The following is a 19605-nucleotide window of genomic DNA, read 5'->3' as shown; positions in this document are numbered from 1 at the left end:
TGATCTTGTTCTTCGAGAAAATCCTCGCAACCAACCAAACAGAGAACATCAAGGCAAGTTTGAATCAAACTGGTTGGGCCCATATGTTGTCACTGCTGTATTCGGGTCCGGGGCATATCAGTTGGCTACATCAGACGGAGAACCGCTCGCAGATCCAATCAATAGCATGCACCTCAAACGGTTTTATACCTAAGGTGTACAGAGCATCAGGCTCCCCTGCATATCAGAAAATACCAAAAACATTCAGAAAAATGTCCTAAAGAAAATACAAAAAACATTCAATAAAAGTAAAGAAAAATCATGCATCCAAACGGTGAACAACCACTCCAGTGGCACCTTGGGTAAGTACGATGGCGAAAACCTGGCAAACAGGCGCCACTCATAAAGGCTATGGCTCCATTGTCTTTCAGGATTGTTGCGATCACATTCATACATACACACATCCATCCATCTAACCATGGCTTGTTATTTTATCTGTAATCCAAGAAAGTCCTTCATGCGTCTAGCATCCCGCTTTTTCATAAATCATGTCCAACTTGGGGGCAATGCCTTTAACCTATTGATGGAAGTGGATTCTACATTACTGGTGATTCATTGGCAAAAACATTCAAAAATGTCTCGCAAAATACAAAAACATTCAAAAATGTCTCGCAAAATACAAAAACATTCAAAAATGTCTCGCAAAATCCAAAAACATTCAAAAATGACTCACAAAATCCAAAAACATTCAAAAACTATTACACAAAATCCAAAAACATCGAAAAACCCATCGAAAATCACACCAAAACATGGCAACACCTTGTACATATTCATTCAAGCAGATGCAAAACCAACATTAACAAAATACTCACACAAATGACCACTTATCACTCGACCAACACAATCAACATCAACAATCAAACTGTCTTCAACAAGGATGCATCCTTCCTTACCAAAACAAAGACAAAAGTGACGTTTTCTTTGACAAGAAAATTATGTTAAGCTATCAAATGCTTGGTTGATTCGTGAGTAATTCATTTGTTTATCTGTATCGGGATCTTTCAGCATTGTTTTGTATCGTTTACGCATTATTTCCGATGAAGTTCTGGGGCATGTACTAATGGTGTCTACGTGGGAAGTTCACTAGGCTATGTGATCTTATGCCAAATGCAATCATAGATCACTACGGCTTGCTGACTACAGCGTATACCTCGACCATATGAGCATGAACCATTACCAAGGATCCTTATTCTTTATTCTTTATGTATATATTGTTTGTTTGCAGGTGCAATGCTCTTCCTTTGGTTCCTCCTACCTCATCCAAACTGGATAAAGGTTTTTTATCTCTTAGTACGGTATGCACTTGTCTCAGGATATGATCAGCCTAAGATCAAGGAGGACGATCCAAGTCATGCATGAACGGAGATAATCCTTGTCTGTTCCGCAAGCAATACTCAGGTCAACTTGATCCATTATATCAAGTTGCTTGTATTAACTTGCTATATCAAAATCCATGTAAGAAATACTCTGGTCATCTTGAATCTTTATGTCAAGTTGCTTGTATTTTCTTACAACATTTTAAAGCTCAATGATGAAAAATAAAGCACCATGGATCGTCATTCCATCTCATTTGTATATATTGCATTTCGTTGCATTCCACCCATCCATACATTCATAATAGCTGCATATCATGCATACATAGTCATAATAATGCATACTCTATTTTACTCATCTTCTTCCATAGGACTCGGTCCTAGTCCTCCATTTCTTCTATCTAACATCAAATCCCCCTCACCCTCCTTATCTTGATCATCACCATCACATACCCTACATCGTTTCCCATCAACCCAATCAAGCCACGTTCATCACCATCCATCTCTAAAAGGAGGGATTGTGTTTCCCATCCTCATTCATCCACACAATCAAGCAAGTTACTCTGTCTACACAGATACATCGACTCCCACACACCTAGACTATCAACAGATACTCTGATCAAGTATCTTCGGGTCTCAACAGGTAATCGATCATGGTAATCCTAGACTACATCAGGCATTTATCATAATGACCTAGTCTCAACACGGCTGCCATGATTCCCCACAACCATCCATCACACGCACATACTATCAATTGATCAACCAATCAAACACAATCCAACGGAAAATTACATCAATTGTCTACGTCTCAACGAGTATTTTGCTTCATATACCTTGACTTCATCGGGCAATTACATCAATTGTCTAAGTCACATCAGGTCACTTTGATTCACTTACTCAGACTTTATCATGTTCAAGCGACCAACTGACATCAACTGTCACGCTTTGACTTGACCGGGGCAATTAAACCGATTGCACCAGATTGTCCAACCAATTTTGATCAATTGTATAGCATCAATCAAAACCCCACACTACATCTGCTATGTATCTCTTGCATGACCTCAGGGTACTCGCTGGCTTGTTGTTTCTTCATATTCACTCCATTTTCTCCCATTCTTTCATCATTAGTTCTAATTTCTTCTATTCTACCTCCCCTCCACTTTTCATTCTTTTTCGAGAGATCGCCCGATTTTTCAAAAAAAAATTCGGCCCATCTCTCGAGGGGGCATACCACCCATTAAATTTATATTTTATGGGGCATTTCTTCACACCTATTTTTCTTTCTTTGAAACGATGCGATAAACTGCACCGTCTCAAAGAGGGGCAAATGTAGTCACATAAATCTGTCCACTTAATTAAATGAATATTTAGTATTTATTTGATTATTTAACCATCAATTAATAATTAATTAAATTAATATTTAATTAATTCATCTTAACCCTCTTCTCCTATTAATTAAATAAATTATTCAATTTATTTGATTTAATTCACTTAACCAAATTCAGACCATTAATTAAATAAATAAATCATATTTATTTAATTAAATATTCTCTCACATTTAAATAAATTAATATTTATTTAAATCCCCCAAAATCCCAACTCTCACATTTAAATAAATTAACATTTATTTAAATCACCTTTATCCTCCACCCACTTGCATTTTCCTACAAATGCAAGTTGCACAATTATTTTAAATAAATAATTTATTTAAATCACCTTTATCCTCCACCCACTTGTATTTTCCTACAAAAGCAAGTTGCACAACTATTTTAAATAAATTATTTATTTAAAATCCTATTTATCCTCACCCACTTGAAACCTTTAATGGTTTCCCTTAAAGTATTCAAACTTGATGGCTTTAAAGTCTTCAAACTTGATGGCTTCCTTCTATAGTCTTCTTAAGACTTTAATGGTTTTCCTTAAAGTCTTCAAGCCTTTAATGGTTTCCCTCAAAGTCTTCAAGCATTTTAATGCTTTATCTTCATTTTCTCATTTAAATAAATTAATATTTATTTGAATATTTATCCAAATGCAAATTACACCATTTAATTGAAATAAATGATTTTATTTTAATTGAAAATACCAAAATTTCTCCCACTTGCATTTTCCTACAAAATCCACTTGTATGCCTAAACCCCTTCTAGATTCTTCTAAACCCTTCCTAATTAGCCTAATCCATCCCCTAAATATTGTCACATTCCTAAGCAAATTGGAGTCACTTCTCAAAGACTCCAAAGTCTTTGAAAAACAATTAATGCTTTGTGTGTTCAACAAATTAACCCTCAAAGTCTTGGATAACCTTTGAAAGCTTTCAACCTTCAACCACTTAATCCCCAAAGTCTCCAATAACCATTAATGGTTAATTCAACCCTCCCACATGGTTAAAACATTTGTTTTGACTCAACCTCTACCCAACCCAAAGGTCTCATCAGGCCATTAATGCTTTGACCATGATTATCTCTTAAACATTTGCACAAAGGTTTATCCTTGGATTAACTCTTAATCCAATGGGTAATCTTAATTTAGACTTGACCCTTACCTTCTAGATAACCATGAGGTCTTCTCAGGCCTTTAATGCCTCCAACCTCTTCTCTCAACCCAATCCTATGTTGAAACTTGTCACCATTTTATTGGTGCCAATTGTGCACATGGATCCCCAACTTTCAATCCTAACCCTTGTTAAGATTGCTCAATCTTAACCCTTCATTTCCCTATTTCTTCTATAAATAGAACCCTTCTCCTCAAGCAAAAGGAGAAGCATTTTAGAGTATTGTTGTTATACTGGCATTAGCATAGAGCTTTTTCATAGCATCACTATCTACTCTTGCATAGTATTTGCTTATCATATTCAACCATCTTGAATCTCCATATGGCATCCATGGCTAGTGCTAAAAGTTGAGAGCTACACTCATTTGGGACTTGGAGAGGAGAGAAACAAGGGAGAAGCATCAAAAGGCATCATGGAAGCATCTTAGGGAGGCTCTTCTCCTTTCTTTTATTTTGTTAAACTTCTTTCATGCTTTTTGAAATCTCTCTTGATATGTTTGGAATGGTTTTTAGTTCTTTGTTTTGTTTTTATGGTTGAAACTAACTTATTAACATTGAACTTTGTTGTTGCCTTGTCCCCATTTCCATGACATCAGAAGACACTATAATAAATGGAGGGATAAGATTGAGAGGTGTAAAAGATAAATGGTTGGCTATGATTAGAGGGTAGGTAGAAGAAATAATAAAATAATGAGAGGGTAGGTAGTCTACGAATTAAGAGATGAATGACATGTGTCATGGGTAGAAAAGGATAATGAATTAATTAAATAAATAAAGATTCATTTAATTAATAGAGGAAGTGGGATCAATTAAATAAATAAGATATTTATTTAATTTAGGAAAAGGATAATTTAAATAAATAAAAGTATTTGTTTAAATGAGAAATAAGGCTAGAAGAGGATAAATGAATTAATTAAATAAATAGAGATTTATTTAATTAATAGAAGAATTAGGCTAAAATAATTAAATAAATAAAGATATTTATTTAATTAGACAGAACAATTTTAGGTGTCTACATTGGTAATTCAGGATAAAAGAAGATATTTGTTTGCTAGTAACCGTAGTCAATGGAACAACCTCTATCTAGTTTGTAAAATACTTAGTGGCGGTGATGATAAAATTATGTTTATTTGATGAGGAAGGATGGATCTTTCCCACTAGGTCGACTCCCCATTGGCAAAATGGCCATGATGTAGTGAATGATTGTAGCTCATGTGCTGGTGTGTGTATAAGATTGCCATGAATTTGGCATTTTGGACATTTTCAGGAAAACTGGTATGATTCCTTTTCCATGGCCGGTCAATAATATCCCATCCTTAGAAGTTTCTTAGCAAGAGTAGGACCACTTGAACGTGTGCCACAAATCCCTTTATGAATTTCTTGCAAGGCAGTTTCAAATTCATTACGATCAAGATACCAAAGAAGAGTACCATCCAGACCCTAGTGGTAAAGTGTGTTGGCAGTTAAGATGTAACGGGATGCTTGATGAATAAAGTTGTGTTTATGGTTTCAGGATAAATCTCGTGGAAGGATATTGACTTTTAGGTATGCATAGATCTTTCCATAAAGGGGTGAGTTGGAACTGACTATGTGACATATGACTTGGGATTCAAAATTGTCATGGGTAGGGGAAAACAATTGCTCCACCGAGAATTCATAACAACTCTATTTCTCTGGTATTTGAAGGAGTGAGGCAATGGTTGACATGGCATTGATAGCTTTGTTGTCCAACCTTGGAAATTTCTCAAATTTGATGTCCACAAAGTACTTCTTGAAGTCTTCCACCATTCTCTTATAGGGCATAAACTTGTTGGCCTTTGTCTGATAGTCATTATTAACTTGATTAATGACTAAATGAGAGTCTCCAAAGACTTTCAACTTTGTGACCATTTGGATGCCTATTACTAGAGCTTCGTACTTAGCTATGTTATTTGTACAAGTAAACATCAATCTATAAGACCTTGGAATAGTGTGTCCCTCTAGAGTGATGAAAACGATGTCGACACTTGATCCATGTTGTGTGTATGAGCCATCGAAGTATAAGACCCATTGTTTTTTTGTAAAGGTGAGGATATTTGTATCCAAAAATTCAACATGCATTGGATGATTGTCTTGCTATGGAGCTTCTGCCAGATGATTGACAATTTCCTGACCTTTGATATCCCTTCTGTCTGTGTATTGAATATCAAACTCACTCAAGATCATGACCCATTTAGCTAACCTCCCTGTGAGAGCAGCTTTGCTGAGTAGATGTTTTAATGGGTCGATATTTGCTACTAGCTTGATTGTGTGAGCTAGCATATAGTATCAAAACTTTTGAGAAGCGAACACCACAACTAAACAAGCTTTTTCAATGAATGTGTAGTTGAGCTCATAACCATTCAATGCCCTGCTAATGTAATATATTGCTCTTTCCTTTCCCATTGAATCGTCTTGTGCTAATCATGCTCCTAGTGATACCTTTGTAGATGATATGTAAAGAATGAGAGTTTTGCCTTCTATTGGTGGTACCAATATAGGTGGATTGATCAAATATTGCTTGAGTTGGTGGAATGAATCCACACATTTATCCACCAATCTAAAAGGGACATTTTTATGGAGTAGATGAGTGAACGGAAGGCACTTGTTAGCTAATTGAGCAATGAATCTTCTTATGGATTGTAGTTGTCTTTGTAGAGATCTTAACTGACTGATATTTCTAGGAGGTGGCATCTCCATGATTTCTTGTACCTTTGTGGGGTCCACCTCGATTCCCTTTTTTGAGACTATGTATCCCAAGAGCTTGTCAGATGTTACACTGAAGACACACTTTTTAGATTTTAATCGAACATTGAATTTCTCTAGTTGCTGAAAGATTTTGTGAAGAATCTCTAGATGTCCTTTTCTTGTAAATGATTTGGCCAATGTCATCTACATAATCTTCCATGAATGTGTGTGTAGACACATAAATCTGTCCACTTAATTAAATGAATATTTAGTATTTATTTCATTATTTAACCATCAGTCAATAGTTAATTATATTGATATTTAATTAATTTATCTTCAAACTCTTCTTCCATTAATTAAATAAATTATTCAATTTATTTAAATTAATTCATTAAACCACACCCTAACAATCAATTAAATGAATAAAGCACATTTGTTTAATTTAACCCCTTTCCTCATTTAAATAAATAGATAAATATTTATTTAAATCTCTAAACTCCCCCCCCCCCCCCCCCCCCACTTGCATTCGCCTACAAATGCAAGTTGCACAATTTTAGTTGAAATAAAAAAAATTTATTTTAATTAAAATCTTATTTTCTCTCACCCACCAAAACCACTTGCATCCTAAACCCCTTCTAGATTCTTCTAATCCACTCCAAATTAGCCTAATCCCCCTCGCTAATTATTGTCACATGCCTAAGCAAAGATAAGTCACTTCTCAAAGCCTCCAAAGTATTTGAAATGCATTAAAGGCTTTTATTCTCCAACAAGTTAACCCCCAAAGTCTTCTAAACCATTTATGGTTCTTACATAACCATTTATGGCTCTTAAATTAACCATTAATGGTTAAACTCAACTCTCCCACATGGTTAGAGGCTTTCCTTCTAACTCAACCCTTATTTAACTCCTGGGTCTCTTCAAGCATTTATTGCTTTGACCATGGTTATCCCCACTAACTCTTGCACAAGAATTTATCCATTGGATAAAGGCATTATTCATTAGATAAAAGATTTATTCACTAACTCAAGCCTAACCAAACCCTCCCAAGGTAACCTTCACATAATATCAAGCATTTAATGCTTCTTCCCTCTCCTCTCAAGCCATCTCATGTTGATATTTATCATCATGGGATTGGGTTGAAAGCCATCACATGGATCATAAACCCATCAATCCTGGCCCTTGTTAAGATTACTCAATCTTGACCATCCATTGCCCTATTTATCCTATAAATAGAGCTCTCATTCTTCTTCTTTTTAAAAAAAATGGGAAGTCTTTGTGCATCAAACTTATAGTCATTTTTAAGAGAGAATTTTAGAAGCATTAGCATTGTTATTCTACTAAAATTTACATAGACTAATTAGGTGCTTTCTCATAGTAAACTTATTTATACTTGTATATGAATTTTGTTCTCATTTTAATAATCATCTTGAATCTTCATAAGACATCCATGGATAGTGTTAAAAGCCGAGAGCTACACTCATGTGGGACTTGGAGAGGAGAGGAACAAGGGAGGAGCAACTATGAGCATGTTGGGGAGCATGTTGGGGGGTTTTCTTTCTTTCCTTCATTTGTGTATGCTTCTTATTGTGTGCTTTTTATCTCTCTTGATATGCATATTAAGGATCATAGGTTCATTTGTCTTTCATTTTGATTACCACTAACATATTGACATCTGAACTTGTGTCTTTTGTGTCCTTTTTAGCGTGCATCATTTGGTGAACCCAACGTGAATCAAACACGCAACCTTCTGATATGATTTTTGACTTTTTTTTGTGATTTTCTTATAACTTTCACACACAGGTTGCGCTTTAGTACTTTTGTCTCACATTTTGGTGGTATTTGTCTGAAGATTTTTAGTGTTTTTGTGCGAGTTTTAGCGCTTTTGCCACAATTTTAGCGCTTTAGTTATATTTTTAGTGCTTTCGTTCATTTAATAATGAAGTTGTAATAATCTAGTGCTTTTGCGCTCTCTATCTGCCAGTCTTTTAATTCTGTCAACCCTGTTAAATTAGCACTTTTGTTCATAGTTTAGTGTTGTTTTTATTTGTTTTTGCACTTTTGCAAGTACTTCGGTACTGTTGTCCAAAGTAGCGCTTTTGTGTTCTCATAGAGTAGCGCTTTTGTGTTCTCACAGAGTAGCGCTTTTGTAACAAAGAGCTAAAAAAAAAATTGTAACCAAAAAATTAAACTTAGGCTTGTGGAAGCCCACCAAAGGATTTTATATTTCACTAATTTTTCTTCTTGCAAATCACAAACAATTTCTTATAGGATTCGAGGAGTTAGAATTAAGGAATTTAATTTCTTTCTAGCTTTTTAAGTTGGGTAAAAAAGAATTCATTTTCCCTTTTGTTTAAAATGAATCGCATCTTTCATTTTGGGATAAAAATCAACATATTCATTTGGGGCTTAAAAAGAATCTCATTGTAAGGTAAAAAGAACAACAAATCAAACACTTTTCTTTCTTGCAAGTTAGGGGAAAACATTTCAATTTGGGCTTAAAAAGAATCAATAATCTTTTATTTTCTTGCAATCAACCTTTTATTTGCAAGTTAAAAAGAACAATCAAACTTGTCCAGTTATTTGCAAAAAGTGATTTACTTTCAAGCAAACATGTTTCCATTTTGTTGACCAGGATTTCACATTCCTAGTTAGAAAACAAATTGCTTTGTGGGATAAAAATAACACCATGACTGTTGGAACAACATCTCCAAATAGCAAATAGATCATATTGCAATAAAAGGTTAAAAAGAACAAGTGTTTTTTTGTGTTTGGCACACTTGTGCAAATCTATAGAGTGGTCCCATTTATAACACACACTATCCTCTCCCTTGGCTCTCGTGGTTCTCGGTGCAAGAGAAAAGTGTTAGTAACGCTCCAAATTTTCTATTTTTAAGAGAGGCCTACCAAGAGACACATCACTCTTGGGAACGGCCTTGTGCAGTAGATCCTTCGAGTCGCTATAGAAATTAGGTGAGAGAAAAAGTTGTAGCCTTGGGTGTAGCTATTCCTACAATGTAACTTGTCGAAAGGACATATGGGCCCCACCACAAGTTACAAGGCTCTTAAGTGAGTCACTGCAGAATGAACTTGCATCCAAAGACATCAAACATTACTAGACACCTCTTATAAGCCCACCTAATCTATTGATTGAGGATATTTGTGAAAAGTTCAGTGCAAAAGCATAGATGGTTTTTCTCCCAAGATACTCACCATACATATTTCCTTGAGTATAAATAGGGCTTTTTGAAATGCTACTTGTAGCTTGATGAAAGTGGTGACTCCCCCATCATAGGGATCGTCTATCTGTTATGCTCGCGCAAGACCTAGTATATCACATCCTTACCTGCCATGACAAGATACATAAGGTATGTAGTACCAAAGTCGAAGAAATGTCAAGATGTGGGCTGAAAATATCACACTGGCCATGACCTTAGGGATAAAAAGTGTTAGAGTTGTCTTCATCTTGTTTAAGACCAGTAAAAATTTGGGCCAAATTTAGGCTTTGGGAACATAAAATACATTTATAAAGGGTCAAAAATTTCATGATTGGGTTGATTTAGACCCACACTTGTTGTGCCTTTTATTGAAAAAGGGCAAGATTATTGTGCTTGTGTGCTTGTTTTGTTTTCTTGTCAAAGGATTTAAAACAATTGAAACAAAGTATCCATCCAACAAATCTACATAAACATTGACAATAAATCTACGCCAACATTGATAAACAAAACAACATCAACAAGTGAAACAAAGTATCAGTTTATATGACCATCACTCATATCTTGAGAAAAAGAACTCTTCATCAAAAGACCAAATTGAAGAAGAGACAACTTGGTTCAAAGGCTTTTATCAAGAAAAGGAAACTTTTCTATATCAATAGACAACTCTTTCTCTCACATAGAGTATTCTTGCGTCATATGCACTTGTACCTTCAGGGAAAATCCAACGAATTTGACAAAGAGCCTTTAAGAAATAGAGTTTTCACTCAGTATAGAGCTTTTGATTATCACAAGAACAAAGGGGCAAAGATCAATCCTTCTTTCTTTCGTCAAATCTGTATCACATACAATGAATCTTGAGGGGAACCACCAACCCCAGTAAGAGACAAAGAAGTAGAAACCCCCTTCATAATGGAATAATTTTATTGTGACATATATCCTACCCACTTTCACATTCAAACATCACAAAATCACTCAACTCTCAATACAAAGAGGTCTTGTCCTTAGTTCTTTTAGATATTGCTTAAACAAAACAATAAATCATTGTTAGGGTGTCTCTACATCTAGGATCAATCATCCTAAGAGGCATTTATACACATCTAGATAGGTTAAAACTAGTTTATGAGTGCATCCTCTCATTACTAGGTATCTTAGATTGTAACACATCTCAAAACTTGCTATACCTCATCGCATCAACTTGTTGAAAAACACAAAATCAATTCACAAAGAACTGTGTTGACATCCAACCTTTAGTATTTGAGATCTATCTTCCACCAAACATTTCACAAAACTTGTCTTCCATCAAACATCTCATCACCACCTCATAGTCATTTTCACAAACATCAACATTTTAAACATGGCTCAAACAAGATCAATGAGAAATTGACAACCAGAAATTAAAGAGGAGGAAGAAAACCTCAATGATTTTCATGAGGCCTTTGGAGGAGGCACTAATGAGGAAGATCCCAACACTCCAACTCCAAAAGATACAGAAAGAGCACAACATAATTCAAAATTTAACACTCTTTGATGAAATTCTTAGAAACAATGCCAATGCTCATTTCTTAAAACTCGCTCAAGAGGGTGCCAAACTTCCCTCCAATTTTGATACAACATAATTACAACAAAAATCTAAGCAACATAGCCATCACGATGGTGGAGGAGGTAGAGAATACTTCTGCTATGACCCTAATCATCAAGGGAATCCTCCTCCTCCTCCTCCTTCAGAAATAGACATGTTAAGGCAACAAGTAGAAAATCTCACTCAACAACTAAACAGTGATGTGAAGACCAATCGGTTCTTACTTAATGACATTTGTCCCTATCCTTTTGATAGGAACATGCTTATGCCACCTTTTCCACAAGGGTTTGAAACACCCAAATTTGAAAAGTATAGAGGCAAAGGAGATCCTAGGGACCATGTATGAGAATTTCACTCAACTTGTTTAGAGGTGGCCTATGAGGACACATATCTTATGCACCTCCTTCCTCAAAGTTTGGGAGGCACAACCACACAATGGTTTTCACGACTGCCAAGTGACATTAAAACATTTGAAGAACTGGTACAAAAATTCAGCGTTCATTATGCACACAACATAGAATGTGATGTCACCATGGTAGATTTATGCAGCACAAAACAAAAACCAGGGGAGTTGTTCTCAACTTTCCTACAACGGTGGAGACAACTATCTAGAAGACGCTCCCTTCATCTACTTGAGCAAGAATTAGTGGAAATTTTTATTTCCAACTTAAATGATGAAATGGAATTTCATTTGGACATGAAGGGCATAGAATCTTTTGAAGAAATGATAATTCAAGGGCTCAAATGTGAAAGAGCCCTCATCAAAAAGGGACTTATAAAAATTTATAATGAACACAGAGATGCCCCTCGTCCACATTATAATAGTGACAAACCAAAATTTTGGAACAAAAATAAGAACATTGTCAATGACAGGATAGTGGATGCAAGAATAGTAAAAATTGCACAACCCGTGGTCAGGTTTGCAGGACAAAATCCCCCTCCTAGCAACAACACCTTCAATAATCCACAAAGTCAAGTTTGCAATAGACAACAAGAGGAATCAAAACAAAAGCAACAAAACTACAAGCCAAAACACACATATACACACTTAGGGGAACCTATTGAAACGATCTTATGCCAATTAATATCCTCCAATCTTGTGACCTTACCTAAAACATCCAGTTATAAGCCTCAGGTCAAGCCTCCATGGTGGCGAGATCATGAACATTGTGAATTTCACCAAGGAAGAGGGCATAAAAGAAGTAATTGCCATCGGCTAAAAGATCTTGTTCAAGATCTTATCGATAGAGGAGAAATTGAAATTGCTCGGGGCATGACCCAAAAACATCCAATGATGATCACTTAATGTTCAAGAATACACTTCCATCACATGATCAAAGGGGTCCTTCAACCTCAGGGAGAAACATAGATACCACAACCAATTACACACAAGCTGCATACAATTATACCGTGAATCACCTTTATGATGCAGATGAAAATGTTGGAACTCTTACTATAAAAGATCAAAATCCTACATGTAACGTTGTTATGCATTGTAGAAAGATTACTATTTGAGAGGCACCACAAGGAACGCTGCCCCTCCCCAAACAATATAATCTTGTAGAGAAATTGGATGAGATGCCAACCCTCATCTCCATATTAGGGCTTTTATGTTTATCCCCCTCACATAAAACAATCTTGGACCAAGCTCTCCAAGAAGCGTCCGTCTCTGCCAACCTCAACATAGATCAGTTTCAAGCCATGGTTGGTAGTCTAAAGTCATCACCATGTCTCACTTTTACCGAAAGTGACAACAAATCCTTCCAACAACCCCATAATGCCTCCCTCTATATTGAAGGATTCGTAAACCAACATATAATAAAGTGAGTCTTGATTGACAATGGAGTTGGCTTAAACATATGCACCTTGCAGTTAGTCACAACATTAGATTATGCAGTAGAATTAGTGGATGTCAACAAAAATATAATCATCAAAGCATATGATGATGCAGAACGTTCTTCCAAAGAAGTTGTTATATTACCCATTACGGTTGGGTGAATCATATAGTTTTCTGAGTTCTAGACCTTCTTTTTCCATATAATCTCTTGTTAGGAAGACCTTGGATACATGTCATGCAAGCCGTTCCATCTACCTATCACCAATGGATAAAATTTCCACATAATGGGGTAAAAATTATAATCCTCGGTGATGCTATTCCATTTGCATATTGTAATAATATTAACCATCAACCAGAGATCACCGTACCTAACAACAAAGAAGCTATCCCTTCCTCATCATATATTAATCCAACCTCTCTTTCCATCTTAACAACCCCTACACCAAAGCATGAGAAGTTGAAAATGAAAATGGCTGAGGAGGGTCCCGAGGAATATAATCTTAGCCAACTCTTTTGTGCTGGGCAATTACTCACATCCCCTAGAACTCATGGCAAACCCCAAGGTTTATTTCAGACCAAAAGAACTTGCACTTTGGCACAATTCACCCCTAGTAAAAGTCAAGAGGAGGAAACCATGGATGAAGACCTGGCATAATGGATCTACACAGACACTCCCAATAAAGAAAGAATAAAGGCTAAGCTCCCCACTAAAAAATATGGCAAAAGCTTCACTATAATGCAAATAATAGGCTATGATGGCCATAGTGCTTGGGGACCTTGCAAAAAAGGATGACTAGAGCCCTTACAATTGGAGTTGAAACCAAGAGATAAAATTGGAGTAGGTTTTCAAAGAGAATCTCTTCCCAAGCTTAGATTCAAAGGAAAACCCAACAAACCCGTGCATCAGACAATTACTCCAAGGATGCAATCCTTGACTATATTTTCAGTACCAATAACCCCACTAACAACACCAACAACACCAACAACCCCATTAGCAGCACCAATAACCCCACCAACAGCATTAGCAACACCAACAACACCAGCAATCCCACCTCCAAAAGTACATAAGCTAGTAACTAATACACTATTTAATTCAAAAGACATCCCTACTTGTTACAGTAATCGGATACTAGAGAGTGATTCAGAGATAGACTCTCATGAGTGGGAATGGGATTTAGTGCATCTAAATACTTCTAACGAGGAGGAAAAATCACCCCCTCCACTTTGTAAGGATATACCAGTTTATGGAGAAGCATGGATTAAAACTTTTTGTTTCCTGAGCTAGAAGCAACTTTCACAGGCCTTACGTCAAATCCTACATCTAAATACGACAAGGAGAATAACATCGATGAACTTCACGCCTCCGTATTAACCCTTACTGATGCCTCCCACAAACTCAACTTAATCGATGAAGTAATGCCTATCATTCATCTCGAACTCATTGAATGGAACCAGCCAAATCCCCCATGCCTTGACCATTTCCAAAATGATGAGCACTCATAGACTTTCTAGAATTACAGGATAACATACCAAGCGGGGATCATAAAGCTGGGTTTTCCATCAAACTTAATAGCAAAATTACTTTGGGGCAAATGCCAAACCTTTCAGCTGCAAAAATATTAAATAAAAAATGGATCTTCTAGTGAAAACCACATTGTGGCACTATTTGATCCAAAAAAAAGTAAAAACAAAGAGCGTATCCAAAGGTGAAAACCACTTGGAGGTGCCTGAGGATGAAAAGTTTGACGTCCTCCCCTTTAGTATGAATCAAGAGAGATCAACCATCCTAATAGAAGAAATAAAAGAATTCAATGTGGGGACCCCTGAGACTCCTCACAAGATACATTTGGCATCTCTATGAACTCCTGAAGAACAACCAAAATTTGTGGAATTCTTCCAGAAGCGCCAAATCAACTTTGCATGGTCTTATGAAGACATGCCCGACTTACATACAGATTTGGTCATGCATCAGCTAACTGTAGCAGAAGGTGCTAAACCTGTCAAACAAAATCTTAGAAAGATGCACCCATAGATTGCCATTCTTGTCAAAGTTGAACTTAAAAAGCTCTTGGATGTTGGTTTCATAAGACCAATTTATTATGCAAAGTGGATCTCCAATATTGTACCTATTGGCAAACCTAATGGGGGCATCCGTATCTGTATGGATTTCAGAGATTTAAACAAGGCATTTCCTAAAGATGACTTCCCCTTACAAAACATCGACATGATTGTCGATTTAACAACAGTTCATGCAATGCTTTCTCTTATGGATGGATTTTCAGGGTACAAACAGACTAAAATTTCTTTAAAGGATTAGCACAAAACATCTTTCACATGTCCATGGGGAACATACTATTGGAATGTGATGCCATTTGGTCTAAAGAATGTAGGGGAAACATATCAAAGAGCCATGACTACCATCTACCATGATATGATGTACACAATAATGGAAGATTATGTGGCTGATTTACTAACTAAATCATTAATAAGAGAGGGTCATCTTGCAGTACTAGATAAAATCTTTAACATATTAGAACAATACCACACCCGTCTCAATACCAAGAAATGTTTCTTTGGATTAACTTCTGGGAAGCTCCTAGGATACATTATCTCAAGTAAAGGCATTGAGGTAGACCCTGCGAAAGTCAAGGCAATCATGGACATGCCACCTCCAAAGAATATCAGTCAGTTGAGGACATTACAAGGGTAGCTACAATCAATTCGGTGATTCATTGCACAATTGGCTGATAAATATCATCCCTTCACCCATTTGTTACATAAAAATATCCGCTTTCAATGGGATGCAAAATGCCAGCAAGCATTCCAAATACTTAAAGATTACCTAATGCATACACCATTATTGATTCCACCAGATCCAAGAAGACCTCCATTGTTATACTTTTCAGCTACAAGCACAACATTAGGAGTATTTCTTGCATAGCATAATGCAAAAGGAAAAAAATGTGTTGTCTATTACATCTCTTGAACACTAGTAGGCTATGAACTCAATTACACAACTATTGAGCGAGCTTTCCTAGCAGTTATCTTGGTAGCCACCAAATTAAGGAACTACATGTTAACGCACAAAGTACAACTCATTGCCAAGATAGTTCCACTCAAGTACCTACTCAATGAGGTAGCATTGATAGGCCGCTTGGTCAAATGGGTTATGATCTTGAGTGAATTTGATATTATGTGGACCGCAAAGCTATCAAGGGATAGGTTATTGCAGATCAGTTGGATGACACACCACTCAAAGGTGACCATCCTCTTATTTCCAACTTCTCAGATGAAGAAATGTTTATGATCACAACTACACAACCTTGGAAGCTCTATTTTGATGGCTCATACAATAGACATGGCTCGGCGGCAGGAATTATTTTTATGACACCTCAAGGTGACAACATCCCAAAGTCATACATGCTCACTTTCCCATGCTTAAATAATCTAGCAAAATATGAGGCCTTAATCACAGGACTCAAACTGGCCATACAATGGAATTTAAAAGAGCTACAAGTATATGGAGATTCCCAGCTGGTCATCTAAGAAGTCACCGATGAATACAAAACAAAGGATGATAAATGCATGCCATATAAAAGGATGGTGGATAATTTCAAAGAATCATTTACAACTATCACATTTGAGCAAGTACCAAGAGATCAGAATTGAGCTGCTGACGCAATGGCTACAATTGCATCTCTCCTAGATCTTCCACAAAATTTGACACGCTATGAGTTCTTGGTAGAACAACTTTGGATCCCCACTTATGATATCTCTGAATCTAAAATGATATGTCACCTTACTAGTTCTGACTCCCCATGGTACAGTGAGTTTTTCACTTACTTGCGTGACCACAGACTTTCCCCTAACCAATCAAACAACCTACGAAAAACCTTTATTCATCAAACCACTCGATACACCATCATTGCCGAAACCCTATACAGGCAAAGTCTTGATGGTACTCTCCTTCGATGTTTGGAACAAGATGAGATAACAAAATCCTTGGAAGAGGTACATGAAGGAATTTGTGGGGCTCACTCAAGTGGTCCTTCACTAGAGAAGAAAATCATGTGAGTCAGATACTATTGGCCCTCCATGGAAAAAGACTCCTACTACTTTGTCAAAAAGTGCAAGAAGTACCAAGTTCATGGAGATCTGATACATGCCCCAGCACAGGTATTGCAACCTATCACAACACCATGGCCCTTTTGTCAATGGGGACTTGACCTTCTGGGTAAAATCCATCCATATTCATCCAATGGTCATAAATTTATCATTATCACCATAGAGTACTTCACAAAGTGGATCGAAGGTGTTCCACTCACCCAAGTCACCGGCAAGCAGATCGTTGCATTCATCCTCAATTACATCATTTGCCAGTATGGTGTACCCATGTCCATCATCACAGATAATAAACTCCCTTTTAAAAATCAAGATGTCCATGAACTCTGTGAGAAATTTCATAAACAACACTGTTTTTCCACCCTATATTATTCACAAGGCAATGGTCAAGCTGAAGCATCAAATACGGATATATTGAGGATCCTCAAAAAGATAGTCAATGATGTTGGTCATGATTGACACATTAGATTGAATTTGACACTATGGGCATATCAAACTAACATTCAAACCCCTACAGGTGCAACCCCCTACTCATTGCTTTATGGAGCAGAATCCATCTTGCCTATTGAGGTTGAATTACCATCTCTATAAGTCTCCTTGTACAATATAATAGATGATGAAACATACTGAGTCTCACGTCTTCATGACTTAGAACTGCTCAATGAAAAGCGACAAGCTACCTACAACCACCTAAAAGCCTATCAGCAGCACATGAGAAGAAGCTACAATCATAGGGTCAAATCTCACACATTTGAGGTAAGAGATCTTGTTCTCAAGAAAAATCCTCGCAATCAACCAAATAGAGAACACCAAGGCAAGTTTGAATCCAATTGGCTGGGTCCATATGTCATCATTGCCGTATTCGGGTTTGGGGCATATCAGTTAGCCACATCAAAAGGAGAACCACTAGCAAATTTGATTAGCAACATGCATCTCAAAAGGTTTCATACATAAGTTGTGCAGAGCATCAAGCTCATCCAATATCGGAAAATACCAAAAACATTCAGAAAATAGTCCTGAACAAAATACAAAAAAATCAAGAAAATAGTAAAGAAAAATCATTCATCCAAATGGTGAAAACCACTTTGATGGCGCCTTGGGTAAGTACGGTGGTGAAAACCTGGCAAACAAGTGCCATTCATAAAGGCTATGGCTCCATTGTCTTTCAGACTTGTTGTGATCACATCCATTGCATCCATTCACCCATCATCTATACCATGGCTTGTTATTGATATGTAATCAGGGGTATTACTTCATGTGTCCCACATCACGCTTTCATAGTGACATCTAATTGGGGGCAAATATTCTTAAACCTACTGATAGGAGTGGATTTTCCATTGCTTGTGATTCATTGATTTGCTCATTAAAAAATGTCTTGATATAATACCAAAAATATTCATACAAAACTTAGAAAAACCCAAAAACATTTGCAAAATTCCTAAAGATAATACCAAAAATATTTACAACATTTAAAAAATCCAAAAACATGACAAAAACATTAAAAATCAATCAAAAACATTGCAATCTATATTATTCCTTGTACATATGCATCACAAAAGACATAAATGCAACATTTTGAGCTTCTCAAACGATGACCACCTATCAAATCAACCAACCAATCAAAACATCTGCACACAACCGTCTTCACAAGGATGCATCCTTCCTCACAAACAAGACATGGTAACATTTTCTTTGACAAGAAAGTTCGGTTTGGCTGATAAGTACTTGGTCAATTTGTTATTTGTTTATTTATATCAGGTTCCTATGCTACTCTAGGATATCCACAAGTGATTAGAGTATCCGAGATGGTTCCTGATATCTTTTTTCTTTGTTTGATGTTTGTGGATTGTTCCAATGAAGTTCTGGGGCATATACTAATGGTGTCTATGTGGGAAGTTCACTAAGCTATGTGATCCTATGTAAAAATACAGTCATGGATCACTATGGCTTATTGACTAGAGCGTATACCTTGACCATTTGTACATGAACCTGAATGGAGGGGAACTTTCCTTGTCTGTGATATTTGCTTACAAGTGAAACACTCAACTGTGGTTTCGGATACCTTGGCCAAGATCGATACTACCATGCTCGATGATGAAAATTAAAGCACTGTGAATAGTCCATGGATCGTCATTTCATCTCATTTGTTTATATTGCATTTCATTGCATATCACCCAGCCATTTGCACATTCATTGTTCATATCTGTTGTTTGCATGCAATAAATTTAGGTTTCTGTGAGAAAGCTA

This window comes from Cryptomeria japonica, chromosome 5 (assembly GCF_030272615.1).
Source record: "Cryptomeria japonica chromosome 5, Sugi_1.0, whole genome shotgun sequence".
NCBI classification, from domain to species: Eukaryota; Viridiplantae; Streptophyta; class Pinopsida; order Cupressales; family Cupressaceae; genus Cryptomeria; species Cryptomeria japonica.
This window is presented reverse-complemented; position numbering follows the sequence as displayed.